The following is a 25,064-nucleotide window of genomic DNA, read 5'->3' as shown; positions in this document are numbered from 1 at the left end:
CCACTCTAACTTCCAACTCTCATCCACCTTGTGACCTACCAGTGTTCAACTGAACACTTCTCAGCATGGAAGAAGGTTAACTGCAGGCACACATTGAAGAGCTGGCTCTCCAAAGATGGAAGCTCTGATGTGCTATTTGCCAAATATCCAATGGGGCAAATCTTCCCACTCCAGCCTATTTCAAATGACCAACAGTTTAACATCCACCTCACAAAATACCCTGTATTTTTAGCTCTGAGGCCTCATGAGCCTGTGAGCTGGCTTCTGCAGGGGCGGGGGGGAGGGGAGCCTAGAATCTCACAAGCAACTGTACCCTTAGCAAGTAAGGAACACGGTTTGCACATGGAGCCGAGTAGCCAAGTAGTAGGCTAGCTCTTTAGCATGGGTGCATTGTCCATGATTGTCATGAGCCTGGAAATGGAGTCCAATCAATGGCTTCTGGACGAGAATCAAGGAAAGGTCGATAGTTCAAGGAGGGAAGGGCAGACTTGTCCAGATGCTGAGGGTACCCAGCAGTCACCGACTGGTTACTGGCAAGCTAAGGGCACAGGGTGAAATAATGAGGGCTCAAGGAGGGAAGACAGAGGATTGAAAAGGGAAGGGAAACATGGCACACAGATTCCCCAAATGAGGAACTAGCTAAAGAACTGGCCCACAACTTTACCTTTAGCTCCCCAGATATGTGTTTGTAGGACTGGGCCTTCTGAAAAGTCCCACTTGGTTTCCAAGGAAAACAACCATGAAGATGTAGTTTTCTGGGCAGTGGTTATGCACCAGGACATGCTCACAAGAATGGGAGGTCAAGTTGATAATGCCTTTATACCTGTGTGGAACAACTTTGGGATGGGAGAGACTTTTGATTGGAAAAACAAAATCACTGAGAAGTAAATTGGCTTTTGGTTAATGTGTCTGATGATTTGAAGGGAAGGGAAAAAAGTGATAAAATAAGGTCTTTGAGATAGTAAAGTTACTCTTCTTTTGGAATGGGATCCATTGTCACCAGATAATGACAGCTGGACTGTGCTGCCCCAGATTAAGCTCTCTCAATTTCTTCCCAAATGACTGCCTCCCAAATGTGCTCATGTCTATTTATTGTTTAAAAGAGTTTATTGAATAACTAGAGGAACAGGAGAATTGTTCTGTGAAAAACAAAAACAAAAACAGCAGCATCATGTCCAGCTGTAGTGGCTCATACCTGTAATGCTAACTATTCAGAGGCTAAGATCTGAACATCAGTTTGAGCCAGCCCAGGCAGACAAAATCTTGACACTCTTATCTCCAATTAGCCAGCTGAAAGACAGAAGTATAGGTCTGGCTCAAGTGGTAGAGCATCGGGGTTGAGTGAAAAAGTTGAGCAAGAGAATGAAGTCTTGAGTTCAAGCCTCAGTACATTGAGGAAATTGCAGTTAAAGACAACTTTTTTTACAGATAAGATGAAAACAAGCTCTCAGTTTAGTAACTATAAACTGCTAGGAGCCTTATTCATTTTTTTAAAACAGTGTATCAGAGAGTTATTGTCAGTCTGTTTACAGTTGTTTGGGTTTGGGGACTACTGGGACTTAATTTGAGGCCATTTGCTGAGTGCAGGACAGATACTTGAGCCCACCCCCTGGTCATATTTAGAATCTTCCATTAAAAATGTTTTAAAACATCACATTTTCTATTTGTCATGATTATGTTTTTTTTTCTCCTGAATCAAGGCTAACAATATAATTGCCTTCATGTAGAAATTTTAAGTAGAGACTTTTTGTGTCAATGGGATGAATGAAGGTGCCTGTCAAACACTACATTCCCCACCCTCCCAGAACCTGGTATTACTGGAACCTTCCTTACTTTCTCAGCTCAGAACCACATCCTCTCACTTAGAGTACTAACAAGCCCTTGGGGTTTATTTAATCTGAAGTAGATTTAGCTCTGTATTGTGGCCAGGCCTACTGGAATTTTTGCAAATCTCTTTAAGAACATGTTTGCAAGTCTTCTCACTAAAGGTGGTGTATTTTTCAAGGTTCATGCATAAATATATATGAGCTATATATAAAGAGACTTATTTTAAGGAATTGGCCCACACAATTGTTGCAGCTGGCAGGCCACAGGCTGGAAACTCAGCAGGAACTGATGTTGTGATCTTGAGGCAGAATTTCTTCTTCTCCAGGAAACCTCGGCTTTTACTCTGAAGGCTTTCAACTGACTAGATGAGGCCCTCTCAAGAGTCATATTTAAATCAGGAGTAGTCTTTATTTAAAGTAAATTTGATTGAAGATGTTAAGCACATCGGCAGAATAACTTCATAGTCATATTTGACCATTTAGTCAAATGGCAAGTACTTGAACAAAGAACATCCTATAGCCAAGCTGACACACAAAATTAGCCCTTCAGGTGGTCTTCTAGCTCCCCATATTTGGCCCTAGGCTGTTCTAATATTTGTGGTCCACACACACATTAATGCAGCAATAACCATGTGAGCCCCTGAGTCAAGTCTGCACTCAATGACTGCTGGAAGTTCCTCTACTCATCTTTCTGGTATGTTTCCCTGTGAAGGAGGCTCTGATTTCTTTGAAGATTCTCATCTCTTTCATATCTTTTCTTCCTTTGTCCATGGGGACAAAACCTAGAAGACCCATCTACATCAAGTCAGCTCCACACCAGAACCTATGAACACTCTACATCCTCCTTCAGAGGATGGATATCTATAATAGGCCAGCTGTGGGCTCCACTCTGGGACTTATGTTGCTGTCCACACTTGGGGGTTCTCAACAAGTCCTGAACTACTTCTAATGGCTTCTGAGAATAACAGGCTTCTACTCACATTTCATTGGCCAACACATGTCACATGGTCATAGAGCCACAAGAAGCAAGAAAACAGCAGGTGTGGGAAGTTTGGGGGAAAAAATGCTGACAAACAATGCTGCCTATTGTCATAAGTTCTCTCTGCTTACCTGCACAGGAGTCGTCTATACCCCAAGCCTTGTCTGGCCAGATCATCTGCCCCTGCCACTTTCTGAGTCTTCTCCCTTCTCCACCAGGGGCCCTCACAGCTCTCCTTGTTCCTCTTCCCTCTGGGTCTTTGCCTTCCTTATCCTTCTCAGCTCAGAAAGCACCTTCCAAACTTGATGCTAGAATTGGTTCATGCAAACAGGCTTTCCACAGATGCTCTGAGATTTTTTTTTTCTATGCTTCATCTTCTTTAATGAAGTTCATTCATTTCTTAACTAAACATTACATTTTTAGTACACTCAAAATATGGCGTTATTTCTGTACAAGTTTCCTAATCCATTGTCCTAAAACCCCATGTTTTAAAAACCCACCAGAGATGAGTAGCTGCCTGCCCTAATACCTACCAGGTCCCCCAGAAATGTCTATTAGGCGAATATTCTTACGGTAATAAAATTCATGAGTAAAATGGTAGAATAAGCTGGGGTTTTTTTAACCAAAATATTTATAGGAGCAACTTCTTTTCTTGTGCCAGTCTTGGGGCTGCTCCTTGGAGCCTGGGTGCTATCCTGGATCTTTTACACTCAAGGCTAGCACTCTACCACTTGAGCCACAGCTCTACTTCTGGCTTTTTGCTGATTAATTGGAGATAGGAGTCTCATGGACTTTCCTGTCTGGGCTCACTTCAAACCGCAATGCTCAGATCTCAGCTTCCTGAGTAGCCAGGATTACAGGTGTGAGCCACCAGCACCTGACAGTAGAGATGCAACTTTTAACAAGCATAAACCCTTTCTTCAAAATAGCAAAGGATATGGAAAATGATAGGAGAACTGATGGATGTTGCTGATATTTTCAGTGTAAAATGTATATGCTTTTTTAAATGAGGAAAACTATTTTTGAAAGGTTTTAAAGTTCTCATGGATGGAGACCTTATCTACTTATTACCTTTTGATCACTTTTGTAGACAAGAATAATGTTTCCCAATATGTCATTTCTGCAATGAAATAAATCTGTTTCTTCCTATCTGGGTAACTGAAGGGAGAAAAGAAGAATGGACAGAAAAGGAGCTAGAAGAGAGAAGGTATTCACTTAAGAGTACTAGATCAGAGCCAGGTGCTGGTGGCTCACACCTTTAATCCTAGTGGCTGAGATCTGAGGATAGTTCAAAGCCAGCCCAGGCAGGAAAGTACATCAGACTCTTATCTCCAATAAACCACCAGAAAACCAGAAGTGGCACTGTGGCTCAAGCGGTAGAGTGCTAGCCTTGAGCTGAAGAGCTGAGGGAGAGAGCCCAGGCCCCAAGTACAAGCCCCATGACTGACCAAAAAAAAAAAAAAAAAAGAAAAAGAAAAACAACCCAAGAGTACTAGAACAATCCTACACTATTAACCACGATAATTATCTGGATTGCCCCTCCTTCTCTGTCAGCACAGACCCCCCACCCAAAATAAGTCTTCTCTCCTCTCTAAGAGAGACTAATGTCACATCTTCTGAGCTTAGAAGGCCCAGGAGGGTGGCAGGAAGGCATAGCAGACACAGTAGGAGAATGTCTCCTGAAAGCCAGGCCCAATCATCCCCGTAGTCCTAGGATCTGCAAATACTGTCTGAGGTGGGGAAGGGGTATGGCCAGTGAAGCCGCAGTGGGCAGACTGGTGTTGATTTTAAAACCAGGGGAATGTATTGCATTCAGGGATGAAAGGGGGTGTGTTACCCTACCAGAATTTTGCTGATGTCAGGAAGCCCAAGGAAGGAAAGCACATAAAATGCAGTTGCTGTATGCTCTAGAATATTTTTCTCCTCTAAACTTAGCTAGGAATATAAGCTCCCAGGTCCCACTCACTTCCTACCGCCCCAAAGAGGAAGCCCAGAGGGAGACAGCTGGGAACAGACGCATAGGGGACACACAGGCCTACAGTAAATTTAAAAAGCTGGTATTCATCAAGCACAAACTATGTGGCAAATTCTTTTGACACATGAGCTCTGCTTACCCCTCAGCCACCCAGGCTAACGAGAATCTGCTGGATAAGGAAAGTTCAGAAGCTCAGGTGCAAGACTAGAGCTAGTCATTAAGACCAAGATTCTTGAGCCAGACTATATAGATTCAAATCTTGTGACATTTTACATGACCTGTGCTTTGGCTTCCTCATCAGTCAGTGGGAACACAATCACACCTTTCTCACCAAGGTGATGCTGGGGACTCCATGAGTTCTCCTACAAAACCCATCAGGTATGAACTCCTGTGATGAAGATGCTGACCCGCAATCACAGTTGGGAGATGCAATGCGAAGTTCAGAAGGAAAGCAGGCTGGGGCTGGAATCCCCCCCGCCACACTATTTACTCAGGACCACTTACATGATCTCACTGGTAAGGATCCCACGGAAGGAATGAGGCCTGCCTTATTCCCCAGGGTCAAGCAAAGCATCAGGTGTGTGCTTACGTGCTTGTCAGCAGGCAGGTCATTCTGACGTTGGCCCCCCCAGAGATGATAGCCCCCACACCCCAGCTTCCACTGTGGCACCTGGCCAAGGACATCGCCCTTGGTCCCCACGAGACCATACTCCATTTTTTATTCTTTGCTTCCTTGTTAAGATTTATATAAGCCCACCCCAAGTCTGGTCCTTGGCCCAATCTTCAACCCACAGGAAGGTCTGTGCCCCTCGCGGTTCCTCAGTAAACAGTCCTTGCCTCTTGACGATGGAATTGGCCTATTCCTTTTCTGTTCTCCTCAATTTTCCCAACACCCACACCCTTAGCTGGCCTTCCATAAGTGACTCAAAAGCAGTCGCTCAAGCCAACGTCATGTTTGCAACGATCCTGCTAGCACATGTCCTCTGAGGCACTGGGGCTGTGTTTCACTTAACATACAGCACCGGGAAGGATAGAAGCAGAGTGAGGCCAAGCCGAGGCCCTCCTTCCAGGCTTTGTCCTGACCTGGCACTCTTCTCCACTGGATTTCGTTTGAGTGTCCAGGTACAGGCCCATCCCATGGGAATGGCCTGGACACCAGAACAATCCTGTCTCTGCTCTTCATTCAGGCAGCTTCCAGCAGCTACAAACATGTTTGATCTACAGAAACCCTGGGTTTCGGGCCTCACCTTTGATTTTGATGTATTTCCAAATTGGAAGCTTACCTTCAGGGAAAAAAAGTCAACCTTTCCAGTAGGCACCCGAGCTGAAGAAAGGAAGTTCAGGGCCTGTGAGCACTAGTCCAGACTGGAACTTCCTTCCCTAGCTCAACCAGTTGCAAAATTCACAGGCCTAATTACTACCCCCTATTTGCATTCCAAGGCCCTGAACAACCTCAATATTGCCTCCAGCAGCAGGTGGAGCCAAACTCTCTCCACAATGAGGTTTAATAAACCCCCTAGGGAATTAGAGATTAAGTCTCCAGTCCAAGAGCTACCAGCTGAATTACCTGGGGCAAGGCAGTTGGTGAAATGGAATGATAACAACTATCTCCGATTGTTAGGCCTAGGAAATGAAGATGGATGTAGGTGAAAGGGCTCTCTGAATTTTCTAGTGAAGACTCTACAGGAAGAAATTCAGATGATTTGTATTAATCATGCTTTGTTTGTTTGTTTGTTTAATTTATTCTTTATACCTTGATAGTTTGAAGAAACTGGCTGGCCTAAGAAGGAATTGCCCCTCCCAGGATTAGCTAATTCTTAGAGAGAGCCAACAACTTGTCTCTGAATGTGTTTTACATGCAAACCAAGAAATCCAGACCCACCTCCCCAAGCCTCTACTTTAACCTTTCCCTGTTGGTGATCTTTGGGCTAGGTACCCACATCAGAGCCCAGAGACCACCAAAATTTCAACTCAGAACCTGTCAAAATAATTCAGATTAGCCAACTTGAAGTTATTTACCCTGCCCTGCTCCATTTTCCTGAAGAAACCACAACAGAGGCTGGGGTTCGCTTTCCTCTCACTCCCACCCCAGATGAAGTGGCATGGTCTAACGTCTCCCAACTGTAATAAACTCTCTTTCATTGCATTTACTTCTCAAGTTGTCCCTCCATCGCTGTTATTCTCTACTCTCCCCCAAAACTCAGAAACTAACTTTAGAAAACTTGTCCAAACTAAGATCCAAATAAACTTTAACTAGCAAAGGATGTTTGTATCCTGAGTCCTTAACACAAAAAATCAGAGGCTCTTGGTGGCCAGCAGCCCTTTGCCAAGAAAGGGACACAAGAAGAATCAGTTAAGAGATATGCATGTATGAGCTCCAAGTTAGACACCAGACTAGGTTAAATACTTTTGAAGTGGACATACCTTTGTGTACTTTTGTACTTTGTGTACTTTTGAGGTGGACATTTACAGCTTTTTTAATAGGCTTATATACAAAGGTATATAGATAACTCTTTAAAAACTATTTAAACCAAGTGTGGAAATGTCACTGGACATCTCCAAATATATATACACACATGAAATATACCAAAAGGATGTTATATTGTATCAAAGTAGCAGCAAAGCACCAATCATGCAAATAAAAGTCAACAGACAGCCAAATATAACAGCCTAAAGGAAAAGAGAATATTCCAGGTCCAAGTCCAACTCTGGGCTTCATATGAGCCAGGGAATAATTCCTTGAGGTACTTTCTCAAAATACACTCCTGTGGTTTCCCTCTACACATGAGAATACTTCCACATGGCTCTAGCTGTTGTTGGAAGCTCTGTCTGGCCTGAAGCACCAGCTTCTTGACTATGATATCCCTTCAATGGACATGGTACTCAAAGTCATACTTCCTTCCATCTGCCCATTTCCATGTGTCACGAAACTACTGCCTGAGTATCCAGCTGAATATCCTTCAGGGAAGATATGTCCAAGAATGTCATTCAAGGCTAAAGATGGCAGCACATGGCCATGCCTTGTCGTGGATGATCAGTACTTAGTCCACAAAAAAAAAAACTGTGTCAGAACACAGACATTCCAGCCAGAGTTTGGCCAGGCAAACAGTGCTCTGCATTGGCTTTTGTCTTGAGCTATGTTTTCATTGAATACCTTGGATGTGATCAGCTTTTCCTCAAGCACTAGAAAGTTATCTGAGGATAACATGTTTGCAATTTGTTTTTAACTTGACTCTGGTATTTTGTTCAATGTCTGTTTAGTTGTCCCTTGCAAGAGTCACAAGAGAACTGTTGGCTTCGATGACAACTTCTCCACCAGGTTCTTTGTTACTCCTAAGGCAGCATGCCACAGGAGAAGTGTCAAAGCTACAGGTTTCTATGATATTGAGTCACCTAACCCCCCGGAGCCTCTTCCCCTGAAAGTAAAATAGGGAAAATCATACCTCTCTCATAGGGTTTTAGTAGAGAGTAAATAACATGGGTAAAATACTTAACCTGGTGTCAGGTACATCACAGATGCTCAAAAATATTATGTTTTGTAGCTTAGCACTAGCACTAAAGGGAATGTAATGATATGTTCCTTGACCTCAAAGAAATGGTAAGTTGATGAAGAGAGAAGCTAATAGCCACGTGAAGGCATATGAGTCAGAGTAGATTTAGTTATGCTGCAATAATAAAAAACAATACTACCCTGGTATTGTACCTATGTTTATTGAATTAGGGAAGAGAAGGGGAACAACAGAATGGTGAGACAAAGGACAAGGTGGGAACCAATGCAACAGCGATATGCACAAGACAACATGTTGGAAATGATCTGTACAACTTCAGGGGGGAGCCTGGGGGAGGGAAAGTAAGAGAAAAATGAGGGAAGGGGTAACAATTTTGACAAGAAATGTATATTACCTTACGTGTGTAACTGTAACCCCTTTATATATCACCTTGACAATATTTTTTTTAAAAAACAACAATATCTAAGTAGCAAGTGTTATTTCTTGCTTAAATTCCATATCAATTATTCACAGATTGGAAACTCTGCTCAACTTCATCCTCATTTAAAGACAAGCTGACAGAGATTCCATTATTTAGACTGCAGCTAGTTGTCTTAACAGAGCAAGGAGGACATAGAAAGCAGAGGGATTGGTCCTGGAGACCTGAAAGGAGTATGGTGCTCTCTAGGAAGAAGTAATTTAGTATTAGGCAGTGTTAACCAGGACAAAGGGGATAAAGGGGAAAGGGTAAGTGGGGGAGGAACTAGCAAATGAAGTTAGATCCCTGTTAGGTCATGTGATGATAAGAATTTAGGTTTTATTCATGCTTCATTGTGTAGGTGATAGAGCAGGTGGATAGATAGAAGCTTTGAAAGGTCTTGAGCAAAAGAGTGAAAAAGATCAGACTTATTTGCTCAGGTAACAAATGGTTATTCAATGTCTATTAAGAGGAAGACACAATTATAGGAAATGGGGATACAATAGTGAACAAAGTTCCTATCTTATGGAGCCCATATTCTAATATCAGGAGGCACTACTGGAGCAGCAAAATGGGAAATGGATTAAAAGGGATTGGTTGAAGCTGAGTCCCATAGCTTATGCATGAAATTCAGAGACAGAAGCAGGAAGATGTGGCTGGGAATGTGGCTTAGTGGTAGACTGCTTGCCTAGCATGCATAAAGTCTGGGGTTCAATTCCTCACTACCACATAAACAGAAAAACCCAGAAGTGGCACTGTGGCTCAAGTGATAACGTGCTAGCCTTGAGCAAAAAAGCAGCTCAGGGATAGGGCCCAAGCCCTGAGTTCAAGCCCCAGGACTGGCAAAACAAAAAAAGGAGGAGGAGGAGGAAGTGGAGGAGGAGGAGGAGGAAGAGGAGGAGGAAGAGCAACCCCATTTCAGTAACAAAAGAGCTAAGGATGTGACTCAAATGGTAAAATACTTTCCTAGTCAATGTGAGGCCTTAAGTTCAAGTTTCCATACAAGGAAGAAAAAAGAAAGGTGAGGGAGACAGGGAGAGGGAAGGGAAGAGAGGAAGGAAGGAAGGAAGGAGGAAGGAAGGAAGGAAGGAAGGAAGGAAGGAAGGAAGGAAGGAAGGAAAGAAGGAAGGATTAGTTGAGATGAGAGTCAGAGAAAAACAAGGGAAGAAATTGTTATAAAAGTATACATGAGTAATAACATTGGCCTAAATAGCAGTGAGACCAAAATGGACAACTAAATATTTGAAAGAAGCACCAGAGCTCCATATAAGACTAAAGAAGTAGGAGTAGTCAAGAATACCTCCTTGTTTCCCACTTGGTCAACCGAATGGCAATACCATTCACCAAGACTGAGAACTGAGGAGGAATAAGAGGTTAGGAAGAAGATAGGTTTTTTTGTTATTGAGATGGCACCTTTCCCCCACAGGAATTTTGCTGTATGTGAAATTCAACAGATGGCTATATATTTAGAAGTAAACAGAAAGGCAACAGAAATAGGGAAATTCCAAGACCACAGAGTATGATATCAGGTATTTAAGAAGATGTAAACACCAACAGCAAAATGATTAAGAAAGTAAATATCAAAGAGTGATGCATTCAGCAGAAAGGCATTGATATTTCATAAACAACTTTGCCAACTGTAATGATCTGGAAACCGTGGTTTTTTGTGACCAATCATTTGAGTGTTTCTTGAACTCAAAGTTATTATTTTTCAAGAATCTGAATCCAATGGAGGTGTGGCTCCAGTGGTAGCATGTCTGCCTAGCAAGCACAAGGCTCTGAACTCTTACCCTAGTACCAGAGAGAGAGAGAGAGAGACAGAGACAGAGAGACAGAGAGAGAGAGAGAGGGAGGGAGGGAGGGAGGGACAAAGGAGGGAGGGAGAGGGAGAAGGAAAGAGAAAGAGAGTGGAAGAAAGAGACAGAGGGAGAGACAGACAGACAGAAGAGACAGAGAAACATACTATAAGCATTTTCCAGAAGCACTTACAAGGAATGTAGTATAGCCCAAAGTACTAATGCTGATCATTATTGCTCCTCACCTTACTAGAGGTTTTAAAAGAAAAAGAAAGTGGTCAAAAGAAAGCTATTTTAATTCATGAAAAGCTACAATGTGAGGTACTTAGAAGTTAAGTAAAGTAAAGGGGGGCGGGGCAGGACTGGCTTAATCTAGAAAATAAAACTGAGAAACTAATACAGCAAACAATGAGCAAGTAGGATAGTAATATTGTAGAAACCTACTAGAAAGTATCTCAAAAGACAAAGAGACAGTAAATAAGAATGAAAAGATTAAAGAGTTGGACAATCAATTCTGAAGGACCAACTACTGGCTAATGGAATTCTAAAAAGAGAACACTGTCTATCTGCATCAGGAAACAATCCAGCTTTCGGGGTATCTGTGACCTTTATAGCCAGCAATTCCACTGCCAGGTATTTGCTTGAAAATGTGTGTGTACATCCTCCAAAAGACATTTTCAAGAATGTTCATACCAAAATCTGGAAGCAACCCAAACTTCTATCAACAGAACAGATATATTCTAGAATGCTACATCATACAAAAACAAAGGAACCACTAGTATATATAAATATATAGATGTAACACATAGACAACTCACTGAGCAATAGAAGCCAGGAACAAAAGAGCATAATTCCATATTTGAAGTTCAAGAACAGGTAAAGCCAAAGTGTGTAATGATGTATACCAATACCCCAACATTCTGGAGGCTGATGCATGGTGAGGAGCTTCAGGAATTCCAGATCAACATGGGTTACATAATAAGGTCTTGATAAGAAGGAGGAGGAGAAGGAAGAAGAGGACAAGGTAGGGGAAGAAGAGGAAGAAGGAGAAGGAGGAAGAGCAGGAGGAGAAGGAGGAGGAAGAAGAGAAGGAAGGAGGGAGAGAGAGGGAGGGAGGGAAGGAAGGAAGGACAGGAATTTCAAGGTATGGATGGGTCTGGAAGGGATAATGTTGACCAAGATGTATTGTACTCATACTCTGACTTGTTGAATTAACGCCATTTTATATGACTACTTAAAGTTAAAAAAGAAAAATCCCAATACTACAAAAAATATTAAACATTAACATGGGCAAACTTTCAGGTTAAAAATGATCAGGAGAGGTAATCTATGGTGATATAAGAAGTACAAGTAGCTAGTCCAAGGATGGGAGACAGACAAGTACATGGGGACAAGTACAAAGGAAGCTTCTGGGTTGCTGCTTTGGATGGGATTGCATAGGAAAGTAAGTGTGTAAAAACCTGTCAATCGATGAACTACTTTTCATCTTCACATTTTGTAAGGTATGCCCCCACCCCTTTTCCCAGAACTGGAGATCCAACCCTCAGGATTTTGTGCACTCTAGGTGAGTCCTCTATTTCCAGTCGACTTCCTAGTCTTTGGTTTTAAAAAACAAAAAACACAAAAAAACAAAAAAACCAGGGTCTCGCTATGCTGGCAAGTCTTTCAGAATTACTTTTAACATGATTTTTAAGAAGCAGAGAATATGTAGACATATACAAGACTGTGTAGATCTTCGGAGTTCTGCTTACTTCATATTGAAACTCTGTCCTTTGCCTTTTAGGCTGAATATTCCATTCTCTAGGCACCCCAACTCCCCAGTTTTAGGATGGTAAAGCTCAGGGTCCATGTCTCCTGCAGCAGGTGCAGCAATAGATCACTAAGTAGAAGTAGCTTCACCTCTTCCAAGAGAGCTCCAGCCAAAGACTTATATGACTGTCAGTGAGCATCCCCTCATTAAAATGTTTTACAGCCAGATAATACAGCCACAGGTATGTTTATAGACTAATTATCTAACTGAAATAAAAAGCATTAAGTCTTTAGAGTAGGAAAGAAGGTAGTAAGGGCTAAGGGAGGAAGTGGCTCAAGTGCCTAGAAAGTATGAGTTCAAACTTCAGTATGAAAAATAAAACCTAGACAGGCACCGGTGGCTCATGTCTCTAATCCTAGCTATACAAGAGGCTGAGATCTGAAGATCTCAGTTTGAAGCCAGGCTGGGCAGGAAAATCCAGGAGATTCTTATCTCCATAACCACCAAAAAAAAAAAGCCAGAAGTAGAGCTGTGCCTCAAGTGATAGAGTGCCAGCCTTGAGCAAAAGAATTTCAGGGACAGCATCAGCAAAAAGGAGAGAGAGAGACTGAGACTGAGACCAAGAGAGGAGAGAGAGAGAGGAGAGAGAGAGAAAGAGAAAGAATTTGAAAGAAAGAAAGAACAAAACTAAAATTTATATATATAGTTATAGTTATAGTTATCAGAAAAGCCATGATAGTTCTTCCAGGCTAGATCCAGAAACTTCTCCAAGTAGAGAAAGAAGAAACACTTAAGGATTTATGAGATGAAAGATAATAGCTGTTCATAGTAGCACATACCTGTAATACTAGCTACTCAGGAGATAGAGGTAGGAAGATGGATGTTGACAAAGTGCAAAGATCCTATCAGAAAACAAATGAAAAAAAAACAAAAACAACAGAAGGACTGTGAGTATGACTCAAGGGGTAAAGGGCTTGGCAAACAAACTCCAGGCCCCAAGTCAGTATTAAAGAAGGGCAAAAAAATAAAAGAACAGGGGCTGGGAAGGTGGCTCAGTGGTAGAGCGCTTGCCTTGCAAGCCTGAGGCCCTGGGTTCGATTCCTCAGCACCATATAAGCAAAAAGAAAAAAGCCGGAAGTGGTGCTGTGGCTCAAGTGGTAGAGCGCTAGCCTTGAGCTGAAGAGCTGAGGGACAGCGCCCAGGCCCAGAGTTCAGGCCCCACAACCGGACCCAAAAAAAAAATAAATAAAATAAAAAAAAAATAAAAGAACACACTAAAATTTCTCCTGAATAATCTAACTTGAGAGATGAATTGAACTGACTGGCAAAAGCTGACAGGACAGTTTTCTGTCATTAGTAATCAAGGAAAGTTGTTTAAATGTAGGCAAGTTGGGCTGTGATTCACATTGTAATGGCATTTATTGAGTGCTATGTGTTGTTTGTCCCCACAAAAACCTTTTCAAAATCACCATTATAGTTTTCAATATCATCATCATCGTCCTCTTCCTCCTCTCCTCCTCCTCCTCCTCCTCCTCCTCCCTGTTTTAGAGAGAAGGAAACTGAGGCAAAAAGATATATAACTTGCTCCATGGCTGAGAGAGATGAGGTCTGAAGTCAGGTACTCACTCTGGAGCTACTGACCCACCCATGTTTAAACTGGAATGTGAGGGCCCGGATCACACACTCTGGGAGTTTTTCCAGGCTAGGAAGTTTTACAGCCTCTATCAGGAATACATTATAGAGTCCTCAAGCTGATCAAGGAAGGAAGTCCAGACACAGATCCCCAGCAACGACAGAGGGAAAAATCCCATCAGAACATTTTGACACATTGAAATAGACATTGCTGCCAAATAGACTTAGACAAGTCCAACTCCCCACAGCTAGAACCCAGAATGAATTCAACAAATGTTGCCATGTCTTTGCAGGTGATGCCCCTCATTTCTGGTGTTAACTAAATTCTGCACAGTACAGACCAATCCTGAAAAGTTACTTTTCCAGTCCAGGGAGACAATTTGTAAAGTAAAGTTCAATAAACCAAATCTTTCAAAGAGGCTTCATATCCTCTTTGAAGGAGGATTTTTCACAACCACTCCTACCTAAGGTTTATTCCAAGGACAAAGAATTTTCCAGGTGAAGACAAATGTAGCTTCAAATAACTCAGAGCCGCAATACCACATATGAAGAGCTAACTGCATGTATTCAAAAGAACTGCTATTTGTACAGGGTCAGCAATACAGTCTCCCTGAATTGCCTTCCACTCCTGATTCGTTTGACAAATGAATCCAACTGTCTCTCCACCAGCTTCACTCCCTTCTAGCAAATTTTATTAAGCAATAAATTTGCCTCAAACAAGATTCATTGGGAATCGCTGTATCATAGTTACCCCTGAAGAAATTAACATTCCCTCTCATATTTCCTCACAGAAAAGGTTGCTGAGAGTTGTGGTACTCAAGATGTGACCTCTTCCAGGCAGCACAGGGAGCGAGACATTTGCAGAACTGAAGTTGTGGCATTAAAAACCCTCATGAGGGCTGGGAAGGTGGCTCAGTGGTAGAGCGCTTGCCTTGCATGCCTGAGGCCCTGGGTTCGATTCCTCAGCACCACATAAGCAAAAAGAAAAAAGCCGGAAGTGTCGCTGTGGCTCAAGTGGTAGAGCGCTAGCCTTGAGCTGAAGAGCTGAGGGACAACACCCAGGCCCAGAGTTCAGACCCCACGACTGGACCCCCCAAAAAACAAAAAACTAAAAACCCTCATGACTGCAGCCACAGTCCCAGTGCTCATAGCTTAAGACCTTCATGGAAGGCCAGTTCCACAGCTGGCTCCCCAAGGCCTTGCCAGCTCTCTTGCCAAAGGCAATAACACAGTACCCTGAAGAGACTTCCTGGCCCTGACTCGAGACGGTGAGGAAGGGCACCCTGGTAATGGTCGGTAGCAGAAGAGCGGCTCCAAGCCCCCATAAGTGCTCTGGAAAGCATTATCCTGCCCAAAGGGGATGAAAGTCTCTTTGAAAGCATTTCTCCTAGCCTACTCAGACATGAAGAGAAAACCCATAACACATGGACAGGACCAACATCCCGTGCACTGCTGACTGATATTATCTGGGTGTTCCACTTTCAAAAACATTCTGCTTATAAAAAGAAAATGTGTTCCCATCATTAATTGTCCCTAGAGCAAGTCATCTGCCCTTTTGTGATCTTGAAGATCTCAACCATAAAACAGAGTTGGTTTAAATGATTGTTGATGTCTTATGCTATCTGACAATGACAACTGTCAAAAGTAGTCACATAGTGGCAATTTTATATGGTTCAACACACACACAAACACATACACACACACATACATAAATACACACCAGAGTGACTGCATACACAGTCACAAACATTTGTTCATTCACTCAGTAGAATTTTATGGCTTGCTCTATCCCAAGCAGCTCCTTTTCAGGGATGGTGGAAACAGAATAATAAACAAATATAATTATGTAGTAATACTGTTACTAGAAAAAAAGTTAAAAGGGATGAAGAGTTCCAGAAGTGGATAGGGGATTCTGCTTGATATACTAGGATAAGGAAAGGGAATGTAAGCAGGGTGACACCAGGGCAAAGCTCTGAAAGACAGATGCTGAGGGAAGAGTCATTGACAATTCATGGCAAGAGGCCTCCAGGTGGGGGCTACACCATGTGCAAAGGCACTGAGATCAACTTCCATTTTTTTGGCAACTAATCATTCCTAAAATTGCCAGAGTAAAAAATATGAATTGATGAAAATATCTTTTTAAAATAAAACAATGGATATGTTATGAAGTTAAATCAGAAGTAAGCCAAGTACAGTGACTCAAGCTTTCAAGATATGGAAATCTGGAAATTGAGGTTCAAGTCCAGTCAGGCATAAATGTTTTTCAGGTTCCATCTCAACCAATGGTTAGGCCTGATTGTGGGTTCTTATTATCCCAGCAAAATGGATTTGGACATAGTAGGAAGATCACAGTCCAGGAAACCCAGACTAAAAACAAGATTTTACTTTTTTAAAAAAAGGCACTGAGAGAGGATGACCTTGATTTATTTGATATTTTAAGGATCTTCAGAGCAACCAGCATGGCAGAGAGAGAATTCAGAGGATCATCAGAGGCTGGCAAAGTCTTGCTCTGATAAGATGGGAAAAGAAGGGAAGGGTTCTGAGCCTTGGGGAGGGACATGATTAGCATATACTAAAGGATTATTCTCACTGTTCTGCATGACTAACTGCCATAGATGGAGGAAGGCTGCAGCTGGAAAAACACTATGGTCACCCAGATGAGAAACAACGGTGGCTTGGAGCAGATGGTAAAATCAATAGGTGGGGCATGAGAGAAAAAGAGGAGCCAAAGATAACACCAAGATGTTTCACGTGAATAACTGAGATGATGTCGTTTCTGTCTACTGAGCGGGGAAAGATTATGAAAAGAAATGTATTTGGGGTAGAGGAGATAGGAATCTGGATGTTTAATTTTAGGCAAAGGAAGTTTGAAATGGTGTTTAGACACCTTGTGAAAGAATGATGTGAACACGACAGGCATCCAGCATCTTCTCTGAGAAATCATTTAAAATTCAATCCCCTATGAACACATGTAGCTCTTTTCAGTTGGGAAATCCCTAGAGACTACCTGTGACATGTGACATGCTGCTTAACAACTGTTCTCCCAGGGGCAAAAAAGAAACCCCAATCTGTAGCATTTGCCAATCTCCACAGTATAAATATCCTTACCATAGCCATTTTCAAGCTACCAGTGCCCAAGGCAGGATGGAGAAAAGATGTTCTCTTAAATCCATAGAAACAGCAGACGCTCGCCTACCACCCCTCCTCTCTTCCCCCAGTCTCTTTCCCAACATGCCCACCATCTCCTCCTAAGATGCAGAAAGAGGAGGAAGTAGCAATCATTTAAGGAGGGGAAGTGATAGCTTTAAGTTGTTATCCTTTAAACACCTTTGCAGGAATTTTTTTTAAAGAAAAAACACACACAGGTTGTGAGAAAGCCCAAGGCATTTCTATTACAAACAGCTGCCATATTGTAACACATAGATCTGAGTGCTGACTTTAATTATCTCTAATGTAAAACAAATTTACTCTCAGATTTCAGTGGGGGGTAGAGCAGGATTAGGGGAGGATGGGACCCCTTGTCTTCTTGATGGTCCTCCAAATATTTTTTTTTAAAGAAGGAAAACATCCTTCTCTATTTTTTCCCCTGGTTACTGGGCTAAGTATTCCTTTCTGCATGAGTCAGGGACTAGCTGATTTAGGGTGAGAGGAAAAAAAATGTTTTAGACTCTAACCTGCTGCTGGAGAGGAATGACATTAGGTTTGCATTAGCAAACTCTGTTGTCTGGTCAGCAAATTAATTCTTAGGAAAGGAAAGGCTTCATTTCCTCCTCCACAGTGGAGGGATTCTTAATCTTCTCTGTATTTTGTAAGTACATGAGGACATTTTTTAAGGTATTCTTGCCAAGGCCCCACACTAAGAGATTCAGGTTTGATTAGAGGTGGGGGAGGGGGACTAATTCTTCAGCTGATTCTAATATAGAGAAGACTGAGCACCAGGGCACTAAAGTTCAAGCGATGAACAGTTAGAAGCAGCCTGGTTGGTGTTTTCTGCTTGTTGAGAGTAAGGGCTCAGCAGTGGAATTCCACAGGATGAGGAATTGGCCAGAGTTCTGCCATTGGCATAGGCCATCGGAAAAGTTATTGGACAAGATGGAATTCAGAGTTGAGGACATATGGCCTCTAGGCTCACTCATCCCCTGACACTGTGTCTGCTAAAATAGGCAAGCTGTGAGATAGGAATTTCATGTTGGCATCCACTCAAAAAGCCACCTGTAGAGCCTAAGGATATTTCCAGGAGAATGACAGCCATAAGAATGGCAGTTGTTGTTTGCAACTAATCAAAGAGCTACAAAACCAGGCTGGGCTGAACAATTTGCCCAATATGGGACTGGGAAGTTGGCTCAGTGGTAGAGTGTCTGCCTCGCATGCATGAGGCCCTGGGTTGATTCCTCAGCACCACATAGGCAGAAAAAGGCTGGAAGTGGTGCTGTGGCTCAAATGGTAGAGTGCTAGCCTTGAGCTGAAGAGCTGAGGGACAGCACCCAGGCCCAGAGTTCAAGCCCCACGACCAAAAAATAAATAAACAAACAAAAAAACCAATTTGCCCAATATAAAGCCACGGTCTGGGATTGAGAATCAGGATGATATATAATCCTAGCCTTTCTCAAGTCTCACACCTGGAAGCATTTCCTGGTTTTCTTACCTTACAATGATGCTACAGAACTAATGGTCTTCAAAATACTGAAATTTCACATGAACCGTAAGATATGTATTCAAAATTTTTTTTCTTTCATGAGATTGTTTCTAACACATTTATAAGATTATTTCTTTGTTGCTTTGTATGTCCCTCCCCCACAGTATAACCCCTGCTTTCACTGTATTTCATGTCGGTATAATTTGTGGAGGGGAAGGGGGAAAACAAATTGTTTAAATAGGGATACAGGTGGACCCATTGCAACAACAAGACGTACAAGTCGTTATGTCAAAAACAAACTTTACAAGGGGGGGAAGGGGGAAGGATTGGGTGGTGGGGCGGGGGGGGGGGGGAGGATGGGAAGGGATGGGAAGGGGAAACAAAGGAGGAGGCTACAATGCTTGATAAGAAATGTATTCATTATCTTGCCCATATAATTGTAACCCCTCTGTACAGTATTTTCACACACAAAAAAAAAAAACTAAAAAATATACTGAAATTTCACATAGATCCTGCAATAATACTTAACGGATGGTTGGACTAATTAACATGATCAGTTGCATGAAAACTCTCATTATAGCAGAAATTGATTTAGTCTCTTTCGTTTCAGCCAGAATGATCCTATCTTCTCATTTCCCCACAGGACATAATGCTGTATGACTAACACAGACACAGATGTAAATTCAGGAATACTGAAGAAACAAACAGCACACAACAGGAAACCAACAGAGTGGATGGATGCAAGAGCTGGTGGCCCAATGAAGAGAGGGGCATAGAAACTAACTCTCCAAAGAGAACCAGGAGACCAAGTTTATAGGAAACTCTTCACTAAAACGTGAAGCCTGCCCAGGTGAGCTCCATAGGATATGTTACTGATGTAACATAGTACCGATGAAGTGTCTACTGAAAGCAATCATTCCATTACCCATGCTACAGACACTTCCCCTCTCCCTCCCTCTTTCTGAGTCTCTGGGAGAGGCAGGAGTCTGTGTTGAACTGCTAGGGGCAGCAGAAGATTGAGAAGAAAACGACTGTAAACTTTGTTTTTTAAATCCCTCAGTTTTCTCCAAGAATAATGTAGGTTTAAAAAAAAAAAGTAAAGAAAAGGAGGAGGAGGAGACATAGAAATACATACGATGGCTTCATTTTGGAAGACCAGATGGGAAGCAAATGAATTCAATGCTTTCAACAAGACAAGCAGGTCAGTGCTGCCAACTAGACAGGAGAGGAACTTCTCTGTTTTCCTTACCTCTCTTCTCATCCAAGGACACACGTTATGAATTTCATGGACATAGATGGGGAAGTGAATCAGTTACATCTACCTGTTAACCCTTTCAAAATTCAATGGCTATTAGCAAATCTGGTCTCTTGCCTAGGCTAGATCCTCTTCCTGATAAGCTCATTCTCATCACTCAGCAGCCAGCTCAGATGTTACCTCTACTGTCAGGGCCACTTGACAACCTCAAGCCTATGGCCCTTTTTCCTTTGTCCCCTACGTCTTACCCATTCTCTCCAAGGACATTCTGTCAAGTTGTCATTTAGATATATATCTCTATTCCAAGTAAACAGGGAATCCTAGAAGGTAAAAGCCAGGTCTTGCTCTTTTTCTCATCTGCAGTACTTAACAAATGTCTACAAAAGAAGCAGAAGAGATGGGTGGACAGATACACAGATGCCAGAGGAATTCAGAGAGGCCACTGCTCTGGAAAAGAATCTTTGCCGACAGGAGAGCTGCTGTGCCTGAGACAAACTTTCCTATAGGCAGCGAGTCATCTTTTCTGGAAGTTTGAAAAAGCTGTCAGCAAGATCTCTGCCAGTCTCCTCTGTGTCTCTCTATTTATACCCTGGGGCCGGGAGATGGGAGGAGGCTGTCTGAACTCCAGAACAATGGTCTCCAAGCAATGACTTCTCTACATTTATTCTTGGCAGGGGACCCCAGAGTTTAGGTTTCCTCTAGAGAGTAGCCATTGAGAGAGGGAAAATCTTTTTTTTTTTTAAATATCCTTCTGCTATTTTCAAGGAAGTTGACAGAAAGTTTAAATACTTGCTTTGAAGTCTTTATGTCACCAAAATTCATGCTTAAGCAAAAAGACTATAAGAGATGCAAAAGCCGCAGACTCAAAAACTCGCTGGAGATTACCAAAAGGGGAGGGAGGGGGAGAGAAAGAAGGTGAAAGGGTTAAGGGAAAAAAATTAAAAAGCTTTCTTTTCTTCAGGAGAAATGATGTAAAACAAGGGTTAGGACATGGTGGAACACTCTTATAATCCCTGCTACTCTAAAGGCAGATATGAGAATCACAGTCCAAGGCCAGCCTGGACAAACAAAAGCCCAAGATCTTATCTGAAAAAAACAAACAACAACAACAACAAAAAAACTAAAATCAAAAAGACTAAGGCCATGGCTCAAAGGCTCAGATGGTAGATCATTTGCCCAGCAAGAATGAGGACTTAGGTTCAATCCCTACTACTGCCCTCACCCAGCAAAAAAAAAAAAAAGTTTACTAAAATAATAAAGATCACACACACACACACGTGCGCACGTGCGTGCGCGCGCGCACACACACACACGATATAAAGCATATTAATCGAACATGCTAAAAATCTCAAAATGTTCCCTTTGAGAAGAGAAGCAAAAGCCACAGTTGATTAAGAATACACAGTGCCCATCAGATACAGGATCCGAATCCTGCTCCACAACCTACCATCAGTACATCCTTGAGCAAGTAAGATTTTGTTTGTTTGTTTCCTTGCTTCTTCAGCTTTCAGACAGGGCTGTTGCAAGGTTTACTGTGCAAAGAAAACATCTCAGTAGAGTACCAAGCACAGGAAAGAGTTAGGAAGTGGTGGCAGTGTTAGTAGTAGAAGAGATTCTCTACTTATGTGATGGCTCCTAATTCTTGAAAGAATAGAAAACTCAGGAGCTTGAAATACTCAGCAGGCCCAAGTACTCCACAATTCCATAGTAGGTTTTCAAGGGCCAAAATGTACTTAACTATAGTGTATGTGTATAAATGCACACGTATATGCATGTGTGTGCACATGCAGGCACAGAAACCAAAAATGGCATGAGAATGATGAGCCATGCCCCACTTGGCTCTGCCAAGCATACACCCACTTTGGACCAGATTGTTCATGATGCCAAAAAAGAAACAACGAAATCAAGTCAACTTACAAGTCTTGGTACCAATCATCAGAGAAAGATGCAAATAAATTCATATGTCACTGTTCTATAACCTTCATTTCTGTCTCATTTTTAAACATATATACAGATTGACATTTGGGTCATGACTCACCTATGCTTTGGATGTAATTAATTGTTAACATTTTATATGTTAATAGCTATAAAAACATTGCATTTCTTAAGCCCAAGAACAAGAGATGACTGAAAATTTATACTTGGTAAGAGAAAGAAGTCAAGCACAGATGACAATGGAAGAGTGGATAATGGCAGACCACAGCAGTTGACTTGCCATGTGTCTGTCACCACATCACATATGTGTGCATGTGTATGTGCATATATGTGTATATGATATACATGAACTCCAATATTATATATGCATGTGTATATGTATATGTATATCCAGGTATGCATCTATGCATATATAAAAGTGGAGTTAATAAGCATAGATTCCTACGTACATGGTCATATGTGTGTGGAACTATGTACATACATTGGCACTGAACAATTCAAGTGTGTGGACAATATATGTGTGTGTTCTTACAAAGCTTCATCCTCACAAAGAACTTGTCTCAGGAGCCCTGTTTGTGCTGACATACGGCCTTGTTTTAGGAAACATGTTTTCCATTTATATGGTTTATTGTTTCCTTTCTCAAATAAAGAAATGCTGAACCTACAGCTCCTCCTCTCCTCCCTCTATATCACCTGCCATCACTGTGGAAACTCTTCCAGAACTATGACCCCTACCTTCCTTCTCTGTGAAATTCAGAGCATTCCACCCCAGGCCTAGCAGATTGTCTGATGGCTTCCAACTCCTTCCTTTGGAGGGCCTTTCTCTGCCCAAGCAGAGGAGAGATTTTGGTGGGACCACTCATGCAGGCAGCCTCTATGGGACACTGCACATCTGGATACAATAAGGCCTTGTAATAAAGTACCTCCTGTAGCCGGGATCAAGTCGCATCCCTCTTTGTGGTGGAAGTCATCAGTCTCCCCCTATGTTACAAGTCTCTTAAGTGGGTGTGGATTTAAGCTCCAACTTTTCTATAAACAATGGCACTATTTCCCTTGACAAAATGTGGGAGAGTCTCCATTAACCAAGAGACTGTGTTCCTCTACATGCCCACTCTCCTAGAGCCAGATGTGCAGTGGGCCCTGCCCTGATGCTCCATCTCACTTGAAAGCCTGGGGGAATCTCAACAACGCACAGGACAGAGTGTACTTTCCACTCTCTCACTTCTTCGGCTCTCAAGATACAAAGGAAAGAATGACTTTGCTGCTCACATCACCTTCACCCTATTCCTCCCAGTCATGCCCTGAAAGAGGTCAGTATCTTTCCCAATGTGCCAGAGGCACATGTCCTAAGTGCTTCCACTGCTCCATCTTCCCCAAACTCCTCCAGGGCCTCTCTCACCATCAATCTCCCCATTTCAACCCACAGATCTTCTCAGGTCCAACAGAGTCCAGAATCCTGAATTCACATATCAGTCTTCTGAGTCCTATGTCTTTTACAGGTGAAAGGTGTTCAGGTGTTTCTTGGTTAATTTAATTATTGCCTGCATCAGGCAATAAAACGAAATTAAGACCCATAGAAGGTAAAGATAGAGGTGAGATTCTAAGAATTCAATGTATGCTGAAGAGGAAGAAGTGAGTAGAGGGTAGAATTTTGCCCTCCTATGTCATCTCATGGACTTGGTTACCAGATCCATCTACACTAATGCTTGGGGGTAGAGAATCATTGGATAGTGCTTCTCCACAAAGGCAAGGTTAAGTGTTCCTTATTCTCACTTCCCCCTGGATCTCTCTAAGTGCACGTGCAGATCCTCTCTCGCTACCATGGCTTCATCGCCATGCTGTTGGAGAGCACACATGGCACGGCGAGCCCCCTGTGCTTCCCACAGGATGCCACCAAGAAGCCAGAATACATGGATGTCAGAAGCCAAATAATCCAAAGACTTTGGCAGAAATTCAAGGGGCATCAGGAAACTAATTTAGAGGCCGTCTGGACGACTGGAGTCTGGAAGGAACTGAGAAAGAAGAAAATTATGTAGGCAATTGTCAGAAGATGGGAAAGACCCAAGGACTTGGTCTTAATCATGTCCCATGTGAAGATGTTCTGGCGTGGGGCATGCCTGAGACCTGCCAAACCTGGAGTAATGGGAACAAACAAAGGAGGAAAGAGAGGGAGGGACCAGAGCAACTGGTGGGGTGAGGGTAGTCAGACTTGGTCTAGGTGGTGCCAAACATCTGGGTAAACTGTAAAATGTTTAAGCCAATCACTGGCCATTTCATCTGTAGAACAGCAAACATTTCATCTGAAAATGTCTAGGTCACATCATGGTGATTGTGTTTTGTTTTGTTCTTCAGTGTTTGTGCAGATGTTTGAACATTCCTTCAGGGGATAACCAAAGGTCTATTTATTTTCATGTGTCTCCACCTTCCTGTCCTTAGAACAAGTCTGGCCACTAATAGGTACTCTGCGTATATTTGAGGAAGAGAAGGACAAGAAAGCCACATGCCAATAACATCCAAACTGTAATGATAAGACAAGCAAACAATTTTTTGTCCAAACTAAGACAATGTTGAAAGTAAAAGGGAGTGTTGGTACTGGCCCAGGAAAACCAGTCCATGTGGTCATCCTATTTAATGGTCAATTAACTGTGCAAGAATGAGATATTAAAAAGGAAGTGTTTTAGTTATTATGGAAATTAAACAATCTGGGAGTGCATGAGGAATAGCCAGAGTAGCAATGTGACTAGGACAGAAAGGCAGCAGGGAGCTGGAACAGAAACTTAAAACTTCATATCAGACCTGAAGAAGGAGGATGGCGCAAGGGCTGAGAACTAATAAGATATGATATATGTTTTAAACAATCTTTTTGAATGCCATGTGGACAATACAGCTTTCTGTCACTGTGACAAAATCCCTGAGCAAAACAACTATTTAAAGTAAGAAAGATTTATTCAGGCTGATGGTTTCAGAGTTCTCAGTCCATGATAACTTGGCTCTAGGCCATGGAAAGGCTGATAAATGATCATGATGTGGAGCATGGGATAGAGAAAAGCTGCTCACTTCCTGGCAGCCAGGAAGCAGAGTGAGAGGGGTACAGAGAACAAGATTTAGCTTTCTAATGACCCACTTTCTTCCGTAATCTCCTATCAAATTAAGAACCTATCAGCTGGGTGCTAGTGGCTTCTATCTGTAATCCTAGCTACCTAGAAGTCTGAGACCTGACAATCAGGCTCAAAGCCAGCTGGGGCAGGAAAGTCTGTGAGCCTCTTATCTCCAATTAACTACACCAGGAAACTGGAAGTGAAGCTGTGGCTCAA

The 25,064-nt window shown here is 42.4% G+C and overlaps 1 protein-coding gene and 1 long non-coding RNA gene across 2 annotated transcripts in view; one reads left to right on the top strand and one right to left on the bottom strand.

Moving 5' to 3' along the window:
• Window positions 1-25,064, bottom strand: part of Egflam (EGF like, fibronectin type III and laminin G domains) — a 526,724-nt gene that overhangs the window by 459,222 nt on the left and 42,438 nt on the right. The window lies entirely within an intron of this gene.
• Window positions 11,334-20,520, top strand: LOC138840661 (uncharacterized). Its single transcript, XR_011376189.1, has 4 exons — window positions 11,334-11,418; window positions 19,204-19,410; window positions 19,621-19,761; window positions 20,179-20,520. It is a non-coding gene; the product is annotated as an uncharacterized lncRNA (long non-coding RNA).

Source organism: Dipodomys merriami, unplaced genomic scaffold (genome assembly GCF_024711535.1).
Source record: "Dipodomys merriami isolate MVZ:Mamm:240054 unplaced genomic scaffold, mDipMer1.0.p SCAF_30, whole genome shotgun sequence".
NCBI lineage: Eukaryota > Metazoa > Chordata > Mammalia > Rodentia > Heteromyidae > Dipodomys > Dipodomys merriami.
Note: the sequence above shows the minus strand (reverse complement) of the source record. Positions and strands in the feature narration are given on the sequence as shown.